This window comes from Podarcis liolepis, assembly GCF_965112155.1.
Source record: "Podarcis liolepis genome assembly, chromosome: 2".
Taxonomy (NCBI): Eukaryota; Metazoa; Chordata; class Lepidosauria; order Squamata; family Lacertidae; genus Podarcis; species Podarcis liolepis.
The window spans coordinates 110,516,632-110,536,255 of record NC_139555.1 but is presented as its reverse complement, the minus strand read 5'-3'; the positions used below and the strand labels follow the sequence as shown (position 1 = coordinate 110,536,255).

General features: G+C 45.2%; 2 long non-coding RNA genes across 2 annotated transcripts; one reads left to right on the top strand and one right to left on the bottom strand.

Moving 5' to 3' along the window:
• Window positions 1–3,218: 3,218 nt before the first annotated feature.
• On the top strand, window positions 3,219–7,515 carry LOC310702200. Its single transcript, XR_014523350.1, has 2 exons — window positions 3,219–5,997; window positions 6,424–7,515. It is a non-coding gene; the product is annotated as an uncharacterized lncRNA (long non-coding RNA).
• A 73-nt stretch (window positions 7,516–7,588) lies between these two features.
• Window positions 7,589–16,971, bottom strand: LOC310702047. Its single transcript, XR_014523159.1, has 4 exons — window positions 16,588–16,971; window positions 12,966–13,076; window positions 11,204–11,302; window positions 7,589–8,782 (listed from the first exon to the last, which is right to left on the bottom strand). It is a non-coding gene; the product is annotated as an uncharacterized lncRNA (long non-coding RNA).
• Between the last annotated feature and the right edge of the window lie 2,653 nt (window positions 16,972–19,624).

Below are 19,624 nucleotides of genomic sequence, written 5' to 3'. Positions count from 1 at the left end.
CCTGGAGGTGACCATCGCATGGATCCCAATTCCTTGCCTTTTGTGATGCTCCCAAGCATTTGGCATTCAGAGCTGCACCCCCTCAAGTGTTGGCAATTCCATTCCTCCTGTGCTGCAGATGTGTGGCATTGTTACATGTCACATGTCTGTTTACATTCCAGCACTGAATATTGGAGTCTTGTGAGTGGAAAGGGAGATACGCTGTTTCCACTTTGTATAGCTATTGCTTTTGCAGTTCTCTCTCCGGGGATGAAAGACAGAGAGAGAAACCATGTTTTCTTTGTTCTGTTACGTTTGATTTAATTTGCAATAAATTGGGACGCGGGTGGCACTGTGGTCTAAACCACTGAGCCTCTTGGGCTTGCCGACCAGAAGGTCGGCGGTTCGAATCCCCACGATGGGGTGAGCTCCCATTGCTCGGTCCCAGTTCCTGCCAACCTAGCAGTTTGAAAGCATGCCAAAAAAGTGCAAGTAGATAAATAGGTACCACTGCGGCGGGAAGGTAAACGGTGTTTACGTGCACTGCTCTGGTTTTGCCAGAAGCAGCTTAGTCCTGCTGGCCACATGACCTGGGGAAACTGTCTGCGGACAAACGCCAGCTCCCTCGGTCTGTAAAGCAAGATGAGCACCGCAACCCCAGAGTCGTCTGCGACTGGACTTAACTGTCAGGGGTCCTTTACCTTTTTTAAGGCTTAGATGTTACTCCTCAAGGCTGGACTCTGCTAGTTTGTGTGCTCATGTCCTTGGATATGGGTCACATCAGTGTGACGGGAGACCGGAGTGATGAATCCCAGGAGACGCTGCATTTGGGGGGTGGGCACCGGCCTCAGCGTTATCACCCAACATCAAGCACAGCTAATCGATGTTGATAAACCTTCCCTGCATAATTTTGTCTAAGCCCCTTTTGAAGCCACCCAAACCGATGGCCGACCTCTACACCTTGCGGGAGTCGATTCCATATACAGTGGTACCTCGGGTTAAGTACTTAATTCGTTCCGGAGGTCCGTTCTTAACCTGAAACTGTTCTTAACTGATTAGTCCTAGACTGCCGTGCTGCCGGAGCACGATTTCTGTTCTCATCCTGAAGCAAAGTTCTTAAGCCTAGGACCCTCGTATCTGCGGGAGTGCCTCTCCCAGTATGCCCCACGGAGGGCCTCAAGGTCCATAAATAGCAACACCCTAGTGGTCCCAGGCCCTAAGGAAGTTAGATTAGCTTCAACCAGAGCCAGGGCCTTTTCAACACTGGCTCCGGCCTGGTGGAACGCTCTGCCTCATGAGACCAGGGCTCTGCGGGATCTGATTTCTTTCCGCAGGGCCTGTAAGACAGAGTTGTTCCACCTGGCATTGGCTTGGAGCCAATTTGATTCGCTCCCCCTCTTTCTTTTTTCTTTTTCCTTTCTCCTCCTGTGACGAGGCTGCACTTTAATATTTTAATGTTTCAATATTTTAATCTTGTTTTTAAGTTGTATTCATTCAACTTGTTTTTATTATTGCTTGTTAGCCGCCCTGAGCCCGGCCTTGGGTGGGGAGGGCGGGGTATAAATAAAAATTATTGTTATGATTATTATTAACCTGAGGTAATATTTCTTGGTTAGCGGAGTCTGTAACCTGAAGCATATGTAACCTGAAGCGTATGTAACCCGAGGTACCACTGTACAACGCATGAAAAGCATTTTCTTTCGGGGAATCCAGCCTTTGAGAACCTGGACGAGCAGCGAACGCTCAATGCGCTTCTGTATATCTCAGCTGGCCTCTTCTGAACCAGCCAAGCAGGTAACAAGGGTGGGGCTTTCCTGGCAGCAGGCGCTGTGCAAGTGCCGAGAGGTAAGTGCCCCAAATGCCTTGGGGAAGGGCTGTGGCTCACTGGTAGGGCACCCACTTTGCACACAGAAGGTCCCAGGTTTCATTCCTAGCATCTCTAGGTCGGGTTGGAGAGTCAGCACTGAGCTAAATGAGCCAATGGTCTGGCTCTGTGTTAATCAACTTACTATGTCCCTATATGATTCGTGGAAAATCAAGGTTGAGAATTCGGGCCTGGCAAATATCTCACAGGCTGCTTGTTTGGTTTCGCCTTTCTATTCAAATGACGGGAGAAGCCTTTAGGTTGCTTCAGTGTGTGGGTGCACGCCAGGTATCTATTAAAGATGCAGGCCACAAAGAGAAATGGAAAACCTAATAATAATAATAATAATAATAATAATAATAATAATAATAATAACAACAACAACCCACTCTGGGCGGCTTCCAACAAAACACTAAAATACAATAACCTATTAAACATTAAAAGCTTCCCTAAACAGGGCTGCCTGCAGATGTCTTCTAAACGTTTGGTAGTTATTTTCGTCTTTGACATCTAATAGGAGGGCGTTCCACAGGGCGGGCGCCACTACCAAGAAGACCCTCTGTCTGGTTCCCTGTAACTTGGCTTCTCGCAGCAAGGGAACTGCCAGAAGGCCCTCGGTGCTGGACCTCAGTGTCCGGGCAGAACGATGGGGGTGGAAACGCTCTTATTGGCTCCCTGCTCCAACCTGTTATGTTGGCATACTTTAAAACTGACCTTTTTTGCCTCTTTGTGGAAGCTCTCTAGCTTTGGTAACTTGCCCTCAGGATTGTGGGTGCCCGGCCCCCCAACATGCAGGCATGGGTGTGTGACGTTGCATGTTTGTGTTACAGTGGCTGCTGCCGGCTCCTCATCTTCCTCCTCACTGCAGCCAGTGAGGCACCCTTTTCCATGGGGAGAGGCTCAGACTTGAGCCCCCACTCCACCCGAAAAGGGTGCCTTGCTCGGTGGTTGTGGAGGGCGAAGCTGAACTGCTACTCTCTCAGAGGCAACGCTGCTGCTTGCTGGCTTTTCTCATTGACTTTGTGGGTGCCCAGTCTCCACAATTATATTATTTTGGGGGCCCAAGCACTCACAGCCCCCTGGAGTTGGCTCCTATGGTAGCTTGCAGTGGTGGCAGTGGTGAAGATTACACAATTCACGTGGCAGGTGCCTAAGTCTGTGCACACACACACACACACACACACAGAGGCCAAGGTGAAGGTACAAAACAGACAATACTCGCAGATTTCAGGGTGGCTCACAACATAAAATCACAGTAAAAATGCATAATAAAAACTTCAAAAGAGCAACCCAAGGGTGGTTATTATTATCATTATTATTATTATTAATTCTAAATTATTAATTCTAAATTATTAATTACATTTGTATACCAACCTTCATTCATAGATTTCAGGGCTGTTCATGCTGCCTGAGTTGTTGTTGCCATGGATATTTGCTTACATATGGTAACCATCACTGTTGTTATCCAAGTGATCCTGTATGATTCATCCATTCAGAAATCCCTATCTGGAAATTCTACCCGCTTCAGTCAGTTAGCGTCCAAAACATTTACTCAGGATAATTAACAACAGGGTGGAGAGTAAAGGAAAATCCCATCTGTGCAACTCCACAAGATTTCCTGAATTAAATGAAATTGGATTTTTCTAGCAGGGTGTAGACAGAGAAGAGAAATCAGTGACTTTTTATTTAGGTCATTGAAGTATTGTAAGATAAATGAACTCAGTGTGGATGCATGGTCACCTGCAATAGTCACACATAGGATTCCATTCCATTTGAACACTGTTCCTATTATGTGGAAGCAGGGCTTTTTGTTCAGGGGGAACTCACAGGAACTCATTTCCGGCACCTCTCAGGTGGGCACCATTGCCATTCTAAGAGAATGAGGGAGATGTTCATGGTGAGTTCTGGTGCCTCTTAACTGTGGAAGCCTACAGGGAAGCAACTAATGGGCATCTAAAGGTGGAGCCAACTTCATATATATATATTTCAAATTTACATTTTGGAATATTTGTTTAAACAACCTTAAATCAATGACTTCCCTTCTTCTCTTTCCGTGGTTCAGTTTGCATACCATACATCCCTGCATATTCTACATCAGCTAAACCATTCAGTATTCCATTGTTACATCCATCAAAACTTATTTACGCTGTTGAATTTATCTTAATGCTGCCAGCGTTTTTAAGTGTACACAATTTTCACCCATATGTTTCATAGGCATATGTTCTTCTCATTCTCTTCCGTAGCTGTCAACTTTTCCCTTTTCTATTCGGAATAAGGGAATTCCCATTAAAAAACGGGAAACATTGACAGCTATGTTCTCTTCTTCTATATGTTAAATCTGCTAGCTGCGCGTATTCCATCAGTTTAAGTTGCCATTCTTCTTTGGTTGGATCCTCGCTCATTTTCCATTTTGGGGCTACCGAAACACCGCAGTGGTGGCATACATAAATAAACTTTTTTGACACCTGGGAATTTCTGACTGAATTATCCCCAACAGAAAGGACTCTGGGGGTTTTTTTGGGTGGAGCAGGCCAGGAGCACTGTCCCACCTCCCAGTAATTTCATGCATCATTTGGGCAGATGAGATTTATGTTTATTTATGTTGCAACATTTACCACGCACCTCTTTGGATAGCCAGCGTGGTGTAGTGGTTAAGAGCGGCAGACTCGTAATCTGGTTAACCAGGTTCGCTTCCCCGCTCCTCCACATGCAGCTGCTGGGTGACCTTGGGCTAGTCACATTTCTTTGAAGTCTCTCAGCCCCACTCACCTCACAGAGTGTTTGTTGTGGGGGAGGAAGGGAAAGGAGATTGTTAGCCACTTTGAGACTCCTTCGGGTAGTGATAAAGCGGGATATCAAATTCAAACTCTTCTTTGCCCGACAACAGCCCCACCTTCAAATATGGTCATTATTAAATGCAAACTTATACACACTAATAAGATACTTTTCGAAGATGACTTATGAAGGCTGTTGCGGTGAAGGGATGCACCAGTGTTGGGAAAAGGTCCTTTTCCTAGGACCTCAGAGCAGACCCAGGAAGTAGGCGATGCCACCCTGAAGAACAGATTCCTTTACAAGGGCAGAGGAAACACTGTATGGCACTTGCAGGCTTGCACACATAGCGGGAGCATCACCCTGGTTATTCATCACACAGAGAAGAAGAAAAATGGTGTTGCAACTTGTTTATTTATTTCATAAAATGTATACACCGCTTGACTGTAAGGAGAAACTTCAGTGCAATTTACAAAGAGTTGTTCAGAGGGGCTTCTGGGGCTCATATTTTTCTGAACAGGTTGTTTCTGAATATAAGGAACTTGCAAGTTTTCCAAGCTCCCGGAAAGGAAGATTGTAGTCAGAAACATATGCAGAGTCTATGTAACAGCCTTGTCTCAGTAAGCGCTGGAACCTGCCCTCCTAATTCTTTGTGTTCTCCATGGCACTTTCCCCTCTGCCTGCACAGCGCTAGCAAAGCTGAAGGGTCCACAGAGTGACCATTTGTGGACGGAAGTTTGTGCTTTCTAGATTCTCTGTGCTATTTTTAAAAAACTGTTTTCTTTTTATCTTTTTAAAGTCCTTTCTCTCACTTTCAGCCATTTCGCTTTGGGATTCAAGGCTGCTTCTTTCCTCATAGCGGGGACCTTGGGACGTGTTTGTGGTTTGCAAGGAGATCTTATGACAGCACTGGGGATTCTAGGAACCTCTGGCTTCTATTTCTTTCCTTGGAAGTCAAACCAGCTGGAGCTTTTCAAGTTACCATTGAGAGCAGACATGGCTGGGAGGAACTGGCTTTTCATCGAGTCATTCTGCATTTCATCAAGCAGCTATGGGGAATCCCCCATCTTCTGACCTCATCCCATCCCCCAGGAAATAATAACAAGTCAACTGCCTTACTGAGTTATTAGGAATCTAAATTAGATGCGGATTACAAGGAATTTTGCGTACTACAATGTATAAACAAGAAAGGTGGAGTCCAGTTTGTACTCTTGTGCAGAAATAGGGAGCCCATGCCTCTCAGCTGTAGCTGAACTTATAATAAGAATAATAATACAGGCAGCCCTCTATCAGGAGGATTAAACACTTGATGTTTTTATTATGTTTTTAGATATGCCGTAAGTCGCCCAGAATGGCTGGGGAAACCTAGCCAGATGGGCAAGGTATAAATACAACAACAACTATTACAGTGGTGCCCCGCAAGACGAATGCCTCGCAAGACGGAAAACTCGCTAGACGAAAGAGTTGTCCGTTTTGGAGGTGCTTCGCAAAATGAATTTCCTATGGGCTTGCTTCGCAAGACGACAATGTCTTGCGAGTTCCTGCTGGTTTTTTTCCTTCCCCCCCTTTTTCTAAGCCGCTAAGCCGCTTATCAGCTGATCCGATCAGCAGATAAGCCGCTAAAAGCCGCTAATAGCGCTAATAGCGCTAATAGCGCTAATCCGCTAATCCGTCAATGGGCTTGCTTTGCAAGATGAAAAAACCGCGAAGAGAATCACAGAATGGATTCTTTTCGTCTTGCGAGGCACCACTGTATTATTATTTTTACCCCACCCATCTGACTGGGTGGCCCCAGCCACTCTGGGCAGCTTCAACTCCCTGACCATTGGCCAAGTGCCACCTCAGGGCTGATAAAGGGGGGGCACTTATGCCTTATGAAAAATGAGGAAATGTGTCACCAGACAAAGAGGATACTGATTTCCATAAAATTGCATATAGGTGCAAGTTTAGAAATTTAAATTGAGAAAGGTAGGTAAAAAGGTAAAGGACCCCTGGACTAAGGTTAACAGATTTTTTTCAATGAATCCAGGGCCACTTTTCAACTTCAATGGATTTTCTATGGGGACTGAATTGTAAATCTGGGGACTGTCCCCGTGAAACGGGGATGTCTGGTAAGCTTACCCTGGATGGTTAAGTCCAGTCAAAGGCGACTATGGGGTTGTGGCGCTCATCTCGCTTTCAGGCCAAGGGAGCCGGCGTTTGTCCACAGACAGCTTTCTGGGTTATGTGGCCAGCAGGACTAAACCGCTTCTGGCACAACAGGACACCATGACGGAAGCCAGAGCACATGGAAACACCGTTTACCTTCCCTCCATAGTGGTACCTATTTATCTACTTGCACTGGTGTGCTTTTGAACTGCTAGGTTGGCAGAAGCTGGGACAGAGCAACGGGAGCTCACCCCATTGTGGGGATTTGAACCGCCAGCCTTCTGATCAGGAAGCCCAAGAGGCTCAGTGGCTTAGACCACAGTGCTACCTGCTCCCATATTAAATTGAGAAGCATTACACCTTGCCCTAGTGGGGAAGACTGGGAGCAGGTGATCCATGTCCCTGCTCAATCTGTTGTGCAGGTGAGGACTCTGTTGATAGGCTACTTCCTTCTTAGGGCTCTTTCTCCTTGGAACAGTCAGCCCTTCAAACAGGGGACATCTTCAAATAGAAGCCTGTCCTCCATAGGCTAATAGGACTTGGAGCCCAACACTTTATGAGGGGCTACAGGCACCCCACCCCTGATCTAGCATCATTTGCTAGTCATGTATGGAAGCCCACTAGAGCCTTCATTCACTTCCTGCTCCCTGTTTGGAGAAGCACTTAGCAGGTCACTAAGTATACCTGGCAGGTTGCGAACACTGTGGAGGCCTGGTGTTGGCACTGGACATGAGTAAGCCTAGCATCTGGGGCCTAGATGGCTTTCAAAGTCATCAAGTAGCTCAAACATTTTGCAGCTTGGCCAGTATTCTGTGCAACTGTATGTTGGGATAAAAACCAGGCATTTATTCAGAATGTCAAACAGAACTTCAAATAGTACATTTTCTGTGTGGGTCTAGTAGACAGAGGAGGGCAACCAAAATGGTCAAAGGCCTGGAAACGATGCCTTATGAGGAACGGCTAAGGGAGCTGGGCATGTTTAGCCTGGAGAAGAGGAGGTTAAGGGGTGATATGATAGCCATGTTCAAATATATAAAAGGATGTCACATAGAGGAGGGAGAAAGGTTGTTTTCTGCTGCTCCAGAGAAGCGGACAAGGAGCAATGGATCCAAACTACAAGAAAGAAGATTCCACCTAAACATTAGGAAGAACTTCCTGACAGTAAGAGCTGTTCGACAGTGGAATTTGCTGCCAAGGAGTGTGGTGGAGTCTCCTGCTTTGGAGGTCTTTAAGCAGAGGCTTGACAACCATATGTCAGGAGTGCTCTGATGGTGTTTCCTGCTTGGCAGGGGGTTGGACTCGATGGCCCTTGTGGTCTCTTCCAACTCTATGATTCTAAGATAAGTAAAGTAGCCGTGCCATGAGTGATACCTCCTTAGTATTTATGAATCTGTGGTTGAGTGGCTAGGCCATAAAGTATATTCTTGTATGCCTTCCAGAGCTATAGAGTCTGGTTTCAGACCCTAGAAGAACAGCATTGGGGTGCTCCTTTCTCTCATGGATGGATTGTGAGCTCCCCATTCCACCCATAAATCAAGAACCAGGCATGGACCTTTTCCCCAGAGAATTTTGCTTTCGGAAAGGTAAAGAGATGGGCATCAGTATCACCGTCAAAAAATCCTACCAGGCCCTCCGAGTAGTCCAGGGCAACCCGGATCCTACTTGGGTGATGGCATAAGGACAAATTTGTCCTAGGATTGTCAGTAATTGACTGGTACTGCCCATCAATACGCTGTACCGCCCAGTACCCTCCCTCTGGTGCAAGGCGAATTGCCCCATTTCTGTTTGCATCCTCCCTCACAATTCCCACACCCCACCAACTGCCCCCTTCCACCACTTCCACTTCCCAGCAAAATTTCCCCGAGTTGATTCCCTGGTGGCTTAGGACGCTCGCCATCACGTCATATCTCAAGGGACCGGCAGACACATTTTGCTTCATGCCTCTCCATTTCACACTCTTCAGATCTTCTGATATGTAGAGTTGGGGATGAGCTGTGCTTGGATCCAGAGTCAGATTTGCTGTGAAGAAAAGAGCAGAGAGAGGGAAAGGAGTCATAACCCATTGAACATTGGCTTGTTTTTATCAGCCATTTAAGAAATAATAAATATTATTAGCAGCCCTCCTGTTAGAGGTCAACATGAATTTACGTTTATCACTCTTAAGCTGGTGGTGGCGGGTGGGGGAGGGTACCCACTTTATTAACAGTCCTGGAAGCAGGTAATAATCAGGTAATAATTAATTCAGATTTTTATGAAAGTGATACTAGGTTCTCTAATATAAAATAAACGTGGGACATGCAACCATCTGATTCAGTGTGCAGATGTCATGTTCTGGGTTGCAATCAGCCAGTCAGTATTCTGTGTCCACTGAGTAAGCAGGGCCTGATTTACGTATAAACTAAACAAGCTATCGCTTAGGGCCCCACTCTCTTGGGGGCCCCAAAGAAATTTAAAGGAAAAAACAACTGGATGTACATTTCCAAAGTATAAGATAAAAAAATAAAACCTATATACAGCAACTGTGTTTTGTGTTGTGTAGGCCCAATATTGGGTCCATAAATTACCATATAGCATATATTCAACACAAAAAACAGTGACAATTTGTTGCTGACAAAGGACAGCTGGACATATAAAGGGCCAGTAGCTTAGGGCCTCATCAAACCTAAATCCAGCCCTGCTCAGGTCTCATTATTTTATATTTCGTTCCCCTACTTGGAGTTCTCCCAAGCCTGCTGATACTTCCATCTTGTGCATGGATGGCTTTGTGACATTATGGTGTACATTTGGAGTATATTATTACCCTAAAGGATGGTTAAAGGCTATAGTTTATAATGTAAGACAACAGTCATATAGAGAACATATAGTGGGGCGGGGTGGGTGGGGCTTCGATAGTAAAACATTAGGCTTCAAATAACTTGATTTGTTCTCTCCCCACTCCCTAAGCTTTGAACTCCAGGAGTTCTGACTACTACTACCAATGTTAAGACTAGGGGCTTGTCCACACTGGAATGCTCCTGAATGGAGGAGAGTAGCCTTTTCAGGAAGTCTATTTCAGGTTCACTTAGTTTCTCATTTTCCTAATCATGTTCCGCAAAATCAGTCTGCAAAATTCCTTAAAAAACGAAACAAGACAAGTCATCGTGAAAATTCAAAAGTGAATTTCTCCCGATATACATATAGTTTTGTGTGCAATTTTGCCTATTCAACACAACTTTGCAAAGCAATTCTCCCTAATATAACACATTTTTCTGTTTGTTTGTTTGTTTGCTAATGTATGCATTTTTATACACATAACTTTGTAGGAAAACTGCATTGCAAACTTCAGAGAAATGTACATTTTGAAGGATGGCTATATTTTGGTTTGCATATTGCTTTGGAAAGTTTGCCTTTGAATCCAAACGGAATTCAATTTCTCCTTCATCTCCTAGTGGTGACCAAAACTTTGAACCTGCTTTTTAAAATAATTTTTATTCTGTCATCATGGGCAGCTGCCTCCTCTGCCCTAAATGATATGAATCTCTTCATGCCTTCCCCACTTCATCCCATTTTGAATTTTGCCCAGAATGCTCTCTCCAACCCAGGGGAATCCAAAACAGGTAAAAAGAAGAAAACTCCTACCTTACATATCTAGGGGATACTAGCCTAATTTCTAATGTTAAGTGGCAATTCAGGGCTGATTCACATTGCCATTTGCCCTGCTGCTTTCTCCCAGGGAAACCTGTGGTGTAGCACAAAATCAGAACTAATGGCAACCGGGTTTTCTGCAGGTTGCCGTTTGTTCTGATTTACAGTGGTACCTCGGGTTAAGTACTTAATTCGTTCCAGAGGTCCGTACTTAACCTGAAACTGTTCTTAACCTGAAGCACCATTTTAGCTAGTGGGGCCTCCTGCTGCCGCTGCGTCGCCGCTGCATGATTTCTGTTCTCATCCTGAAGCAAAGTTCTGAAGCACTATTTCTGGGTTAGCGGAGTCTGTAACCTGAAGCGTATGTAACCTGAAGCGTATGTAACCCAAGGTACCACTGTAGCACTAAAGAGTGGGGGGAGGCAGCAGGGCAGAGGCAGAACTGCTTGGAGCCATGGGACACACAGAAAACCACTTGTTTTCTAGGCAAAGGGCAAGTTGAAGTGTGAGTGAGCCCTCAGTCACCAGAGGAAAAGGCCTGTAAGAAAAAGCAGAGGGACAAGCCTTGCTTTACTATCAATTTTCAGACTCAGGCTTCCATTCTCTGCAGACTTCTCTGGTAAGCAATGCTGAACACGGTGGGACTTTTTGAGTAACTATGCATGAAGTTTTGAGTAACTATGCATGATGTTGCATTGTCAGTGACTTTCAGTAAGTCATGAGGCTGCTTTGGGTTCAGTTTAACTTCCACATTTTGTAGATCTTTTAAACCAACAACAAAGAGAAGCAAATATGTAGTTCAGGGCTGGGGGTTACCTGTTGTGCGCATCTTATCCGAGCTGCAAGGGACACATCTTTTCAGGCAACTCCGGATCTGGTTGTGTGGAGGTTTGCTGGCAAAAACGTCCTGGGAAACTTAGAAAACAGTTCAATTTTAGAGAATTCCCATCTGTTTACAACGTTCGTAATTTGCTCCCATTGAGAGAGTTTTGTCGAAAACTCATTATTGGCGGAATCTGTATTTATTGTTTTTTCTTCTTCTTAATCCTTTATTATTTTATTCACATAATATACATTCTTTACAACAAACAACTCCAAAATAAACAGACAACTCCAAAAGAAAATCTTATGTAACAAAACCATAAGTCTTGTGTTTACATTTACACTGATCTCCTCCCTGATACCTTTACTTGATATTTCTTGCTGCTTCCTTAGAGAATCTTTATAAAAATTAAATCTCTTAAATCCTATTCCAGTCTTTAGCAATTTCAATTAATCCCTTCACCTCCCTCCCCCACAGCCCAGTACTTCCCTCCACCCGCGTGCGATCTTCTTTACCTACTATTATTTTCGTTATTGTTGCGTTACTCACTTTATTTGTTATTCCATCCTCAATATATTATTATCCTATCTCCTTGCGCCTTTTAAACTTTTGCGTTGTATTTATTGTGGCTGCTTTGAGTTAGAAGGTAGAAGAGACAATCCCTCAACATTTAACAGTAAAAAATTCAACACTAAGGGCTGTACCCAATGTTAGTCAAACTCAGAGTAGATTTTTGAAATTAATGCACATGATTAGCTAAGTTCCATTAATTTCAATGGCTCTCCTCTGATTAGAACTCAGTTGGAGACAACCCTAAATTTGATTGGCTTTCCTGCTTATGTGGGGATTAGGGATAAGTAGGCTCCATTTCAGCTTTACTGGCATTCAATCATACTGTTGTATGTGGATGATAACAAAGGAATGAAGAAAGAAAGAAAAATCTGAATTTCGATTTAGTATGCATTTCCCCTGAAGCAGACAATTGCTTTTCAAGCATTCCCCTATAAAATATGCATTATAATAGTAAGGTAAAAGGTAAAGAACCCCTGGATGGTTAAATCCAGTCAAAGGTGACTATGGGGTTGTGGAGCTCATCTCGCTTTCAGGCCGAGGGAGCCGGCGTTTGTCCACAAACAGCTTTCCGGGTCATGTGGCCAGCAGGACTGAACCGCTTCTGGCACAACGGGACACTGTGACGGATGCCAAAGCGCACAGAAAGGCCTTTTACCTTCCCGCCACAGCGGTACCTATTTATCTACTCACACTGGTGTGCTTTCAAACTGCTAGGTTGGCAGGAGCTGGGACAGAGCAATGGGAGCTCATCCTGTCACAGGGATTCGAACCTCTGACCTTCTGATTGGCAAGCCCAAGAGGCTCAGTGGTTTAGACCACAGCACCACCCACGTCCTATATAACACACAGATGCACTGCATAATCCAATTTGAGCCACATAATTGCACTGGGAGGAAATGGATGTGGAACCTTCTGCATTGCTTCAGAGGTTGATGGGTTAGGAAACTGGCAGCACCATGGGTGGTGGTGAGGAAACTGACAACTCCAGAACACTTTAGGTATCTGGGCAATGGGATGAATATTATTTTTGCTCCAAAACAAAACTTCATTTTATTAATATTGGGGAAAAGCAAGGGAGAGGGGCTTGGTTCCATTTCACATATATATCACAATTGTGTATTCATTGCATGACACCCGCCCCCAAAGAAAATCCCACCCCACACATAAACCTGAAAGCCTTACGTGGAATCTTCTTACTTGGAAGACTAAGGAAAATAAGAACAAGGACCAGAGCAACATTCCCTGCCAGAGCAATGCTGAAAGCGACTTTCCACCAGACATTCGAGGAAGAACCTGTAACATTGAAGGTAGAGACGAAGTCCAGCGTTAGTTTCCCTCTGCCTTGCATGAAAAGTGGGGTGGAGATTGGTATTTGTCATCTGTGAAGTTGGGAGGGAGACAATTTTCTGCTGCTTTTGGAGGATGGGAATATAACACTGCCCCCTTGCATTTAAAACATTTATTTATTTATTTATTTTTAATGAGATTCCAATGAAGAAGAGAAGAGAAGAGTTTGGATTTGATATCCCGCTTTATCACTACCCGAAGGAGTCTCAAAGCAGCTAACAATATCCTTTCCCTTCCTCCCCCACAACAAACACTCTGTGAGGTGAGTGGGGCTGAGACACTTCAGAGAAGTGTGTCTAGCCCAAGGTCACCCAGTAGCTGCATGTGGAGGAGCGGAGGCGCGAACCCGGTTCACCAGATTACGAGTCTACCACATTGGCTCTCGCACCACACTGGCTCTCAACACCACACTGGCAATGAAACATCAGGAACAACTTTCTGACAGTAAGAGCTGTTCAACAGTGGAATGGACTCCCTCTGGAGGTTGTGGAATCTCCTTCAATGGAGGCTTTTAAACAGAGGTTGGATAGCCATCTGTCATGGATGCTTTAGCTGAGAGTCCTGTATTGCAGGGAGTTAGTCTAGAGTACCCTCGGGGTCCCTTCCAGTTCTACAATTCTACGAAATGTTTAAATTTTGGTTTTGCTATGCACCCAGATCGCTACACTGCTGGATGGACTATTTATACAAACAAGCGTATCAAGCAAGCAGATGTTGACCCTGTCAGCGGCGTAGCGTGGGTTATCAGCACCCGGGGCAAGGCAAGTAATTTGCGCCCCCTAACCCGGGGCAAGGCAATTAATTTGCACCCCCTAACCCGGGGCAAGGCAAGTACAGTAATTTACTCTCCCAAGCAGCAGCAGCGAGGCTTCTCTTTTCCCCGCGCTCTCCTGGAGCTGCCTCTTTTCTTTCCTTTCGCTTTCTCTCCTTAATTGATTCCTCCTCCACACCGCAGCGTTTCCTGGCTGCTTCCCCCCCCTTCCCCTCTCTCTCCTCCTCGCTCTGCTTGCCTTGCCCTGCCTGAGGGCGCCCTGAGGAGACTCCGCTCTCCTTTTTGACCAGGCGAGGTGGAAAAGTCTCTTCCCGCCCCCTCGCCAGACTCCCGGCTCGGCTCGGCTCACTAGCGAGGCGGCCAGTGGAGAGAGAGCCACAATTACCATAAAGCTCCTCTCCCTCCGCTTCGCCAAGCTGTCAAAGCCCCGGCAGCAGCAGCAACGGCAGCAGCAGGCGCAGCCAGACCCCCGCCAGCCAGCCAGCCCGCCCGCCCGCCCGCCCGGCTTCCTCTCCTTTTTTTGCCCGGCAGAAGGCTTCGCTCTCCCCCTTCTGCGACCTCCTCGCCAAGCCGAGCGAGCGCAGGCTCCCTAACCCGTGGATTTTAGTAGGGGCAGAGAGCTGCTAGTGCGAGCGCGCCCCCCGCCCATGTTGCGCCCGGTGCGGCCGGCCCCCCTGGCACCCCCCACGCTACGCCACTGGACCCTGTCTTGCTCTTTGTCACCCATGCGGTCTGATGGGAGGAAGTGCTCCATAATCAGGAAGAAGAAAAAGATGGAAAGCAGCAGTTTTGACATCCACCCACAACTTCCCCCAACAAGGGTATTTTCCTGAAGACATAAGGAAATTACCTAAGCTGTGTGCTATTGTGTATTTTAAAAGCATATGAAGTATAAACTAGACATTTTCCCCACTCTTCAGTTGCTACACTATTAGGAACCAACTACTCAAGAACTCCTACTTTGAAGAGTTGTGCAAGCTGGCACAAGTTACGGTACTTGGGGGATTGATTTGAGACCCTTGTTGGAAACAATGAAACAATCATTTCATTTGGTGGGACTGAGGCATGAATCATTTGAGGTGGAAATGGCAATTTCCAAATGAGCAGGTGGCAAGTACCGGTATATCTCAGAAAGACATCTCTCACACAAGTGGCAGCAAAGGTTGATATACTTCAGGGGTAGCCAATGAGATGCCATCCAGATGTTGTTGGACTACAATGCCCATCATCCTTGACTACTGATGATGCTGGCTGGGGCTTGTGGGAATTTGTAGTCCAGCAACAACTGATGGACAGCTCCAATTTCTTATTAAATTGCCCCCAAAGATGCAGAAACCTGACCAAAGCCAACATTCTATTGTCCACAGAAACCTTATTTGTATGCAGACTGGTTGCCCTTTTTTAAAAAAAACAACAAAAAACAAAAATAAAGAAGTTAAAGAAGCAATGATTAAATGGTCAGAGGACTTTGGTTATACCAAAAGTCTGGTGACTGGGGGCGGCCGCCGAGACCATATAACACCGGTCTTGAAAGACCTACATTGGCTCCCAGTACGTTTCCGAGCACAATTCAAAGTGTTGGTGCTGACCTTTAAAGCCCTAAATGGCCTCGGTCCAGTATACCTGAAGGAGCGTCTCCACCCCCATCATTCTGCCCGGACGCTGAGGTCCAGCGCCGAGGGCCTTCTGGCGGTTCCCTCATTGCGAGAAGCAAAGCTACAGGGAACCAGGCAGAGGGCCTTCTCGGTAGTGGCGCCCACCCTGTGGAACGCCCTTCCAGCAGATGTCAAAGCGATAAACAACTACCTGACATTCAGAAGACATCTTAAGGCAGCCCTGTTCAGGGAAGTTTTTAACGTGTGATATTTTACTGTATTTTTGGTTTTTATGGAAGCCGCCCAGAGTGGCTGGGGAGACCCAGCCAGATGGGCGGGGTATAAATAATAAATTATTATTATTATTATTATTATTATTATTATTATTATTATTATTATATTACCATTTAGATGAACGTGTGGGAAAATTATGGACTAAAGACCTGAAGTTTAAAGGGGGGGAAACTGGATGTACATTTCCAAAATATAAGATAAAAAACAAATAAAATAAAACCTACATACAGCAACTGTGTTTTGTGTTGTCTAAAAAGTAAAGGTAAAGGACCCCTGACAGTTAAGTCCAGTTGCAGACGACTCTAGGATTGCGGCATATAGCATATATTCAACACAACAAACAGTGACAATTTGTTGTTGACAAAGGACAGCTGGACATAGAAAGGGCCCCATTACCTTCAGCAGCTTAGGGCCTCATCAAACCTCAATCCCGCCCGGCAACACCACCTCATTGGAAGAAAGGTGTGCTCTAAATGCAACAAACCAACAGGCAAACAAATAAATCCCATTGAAACCAAGTGAACTAGTTAGTCACAGTTTAAGCCCTGTTGTAAATACCATTTTTTTGCTAGATGAGATGAAGACACACTCAAAACGTTGCCACACACATATATCAAATGCAAAGCACATTCCACATTTTAACATTTAAGAGGTGTGTGTGTGAATCCAATGGAAGAAGTTCATAACAACACTTCCTAAATCTTGTTTACAGGTGATGGTTAAGTTACTGCAACCGCTGCCCTGCTTTTTGCTTTATTTGTAAAGGTAAACTGAGAGATTTGCTTTCAAACAATACCTTTGGTGCACTTGGGAAGTGGTGCGGTGCGCTGTTGCTGGCTTTTCGGATCTATTTGCATATATCCATCTTCATCTTCCATCTTTCCAAGCCCTTGTTAGCTGCCGGTGCAACACTCTTTAAATAAGGAATTGGCAGTTCCTCAAGGTTCAGAAAACAGCTGGCCTGTGCAATTATGGAAAGTTACACAACCAGGCTTGCGGTTTGCCAGTTTCATTCAGCTGGAGTCTGACAAGTTTATTTCTTAGTTAAAACTTCCTGTGGGCATCGGACGTCTCTGGGCCCAAATCTGGCCTGCAGGTTCCATCTGCTTCTCCTTCCTGATCTGCTCTGGTAGAGCAGGAATCGAAGTGTGCATCATAGCAGTTGGGGAAGAAGTCAGATGACTGGATTGGGAAAGGATCTGGAGGGAGGGAGAAGCTGTGGTACCTGTACTTCCTGCTCAATCAGCTACTGATACAGAACACATGTCCAAGTTGTGAACATGCAACACGGCACTGTTGGTGACGGAACAGTCCTTGATAATGTCAGCTGCTGTACTTCCCTTTGGATATCCCTCTTTTGCAGTGACTCAAGCAGCTGCAGCTACAGACTTCAGATCCTTTACCCATACAGATTATGGGCTTATCCACACTTACCTTGCCTCCAATTTTTCCAGGCATGATCCATGCTTCAAAGGTCTATGTCCAAGCACCCTTCCCGCCCCCAGCCCGTCCACCAGAGCTTTCCCCATAAAAACCTGCTCTCTAAAACTCAGTTGGAATAAATGTCAATTCATACAGAGAGGAGAGACAGTGGAAGAAGACTGGAAGAAGTTTAAGGAATATTTGAAATGGCAGACGAAGATGATGGACTATATGGAACTTGCCGAACTGACTGGGAGACTCCGAGACCAGAGAGAAGAGACGGTGGAAGAAGACTGGAAGAAGTTTAAGGAATATTTGAAAAAAATATGTTAAGATTTAAACCTTAGAATAGCTTTGGAAGTGGATAGAGGCTGTAGGGTTAGAAGTAGAAGATAGGGTACTTTAAAATAGTATTATTTGTAAGTGATAAAATGTGAAGTTATTTTAAGTGTGATTTAAAAAAAATGATGGTTAGAAATTATGATGTATGTAAACTGCTAAAGATGAAAATCAGATAGGTGGGACTTGGGGAAGCCCACTTAACAATTTTTAGAAAAATGAGGATATGACAAGAATTTGTTCGTATTGTTTGTCTTTTCTGTTTGTGTTTTTTGTGCTTGTTATAAAATGAATAAAAAAATTTGGGGGAAAAAGGAATAAATGTCAATTCATGGAAAACCAGAATTGACATTTGCTCCGATTCAGCTTTAAAGAGTGGGTCTTTGCAGGGAAAACTCAGGGCAAAACCCCCTCAACAACAATGTTTGGACATGGAGCATTAAAGAGTGGACCTCTTAGAAAGAGCGGGGCAAAAGGTAAGGGTGAATAATCCCTTACACACAAGGTCCCATAAATCCTGCTGCTGCTGAACATGGAGGCTCCTTTTAGCCCACACCATCATCTTCCATAGATTGGGTCTAATCTCCCAAACAACCTCAGGTCCAGATGCTGATAGCGGCCTTCCAGGCCTCCCTGATTGGCCCTTGGAACTCTCCTCAGGCCACAAGCTATATCCTTGCTTTCATAGAATCGTAGAATCATAGAATCTTGGAGTTGGAAGGGACCCCAAGGGTCATCTAGTCCAACCCCCTGCAATGCAGGATTGTCAGCTAAAGCATCCATGACAAGTGGCCCTCCAACCTCTGCTCATAAAACTCCAAGGAGGTTTGCACCCTCCTAGACTGTTTCTGCCTGGCTCAAATGTATCCTTGAACTACAATAATATTTCTTGCTTGCCTGAATAGAGAGAGATGTGTGAGTCAATTTCTTGCTCCACCCACTTTTACCCCTAGCCCCACCCACCTGTCAGGAACGAGCCAGCTCCAAGTGGAACTTTACAGCCAGCTGCAGAATACGGGAAGGAACAGAGAGGTTTAGATTTGACAAAGGCTGAGCAGAGGCCAGAGCTGCCAGCATCGACTCCCTCTGACCTTGGATGCCGGTTTCCAAGGGAACAGCTGAGAGCAGGCTGAAAGACAGGATCATGGCAATCAAAATAATAAATAGAGTTGGGGCAATAACACAACCCTGTTTAGCACCTGATCCCACTGTGAATGGTTCACCTTGCGAGCCATTGTTATCTGCGATTGTTGCTGTCATATTATCATGGAGGAGCTGAAGGATATTCAGAAATTTATCTGGGCAGCCAATTTTCAGAAGGACGGATGGGGCGAAATTTGTGGCATGGAATTCCATTATGCATTCTAGGTATTGTGGAGGAATCCAGCACTGGGAAACTTAGCTGTATAGTGAATGCTCAAAGCGCTTCTGCATGAGTGAGCAGGCCCCTTCTGAACCAGCCAAGCAGGTAACAAGGGTGTGGCTGAGTTGGGTGACTGCCTGCCTAACTGCGATTTCCTGGCAGTGCAAATGGAGGTGTGACTAGCTTAATACCAGGAGCGTGAATTTTCACGGTCTGGTTGGTCGATTCATCCTTTAAACATTGCAAGATTGTAGCAGCCAACACCAAGACTTTTTTCCTCCCCCCCCCTTTATTTGGATACAATAAATTCAAAGACTGCAAACACCCTCCCATCAGATATCAAGGAGATAAACAACTACTTGACCTTCAGAAGACATCTGAAGGCAGCCCTGTTCAGGGAAATTTTTAATGTGTGACATTTTAATGTATTTTTAATCTTTGTTGGAAGCCGCCCAGAGTGGCTGGGGAAACCCATCCAGATGGGCGGGGTACAAATAGTAAATTCTTCTTCTTCTTCTTCTTCTTCTTCTTCTTCTTCTTCTTCTTCTTCTTCTTCTTCTTCTTCTTCTTCTTCTTCTTGGCTGCATCCACAGAAGTATAGTGTCCCAATCAAGGGAATTAATAGTACCACTCTATTCTGCCTTGGTCAGACCACACCTGGAATACTGTGTCCAATTCTGGGCACCACAATTTAAGGAGGATGTTGACA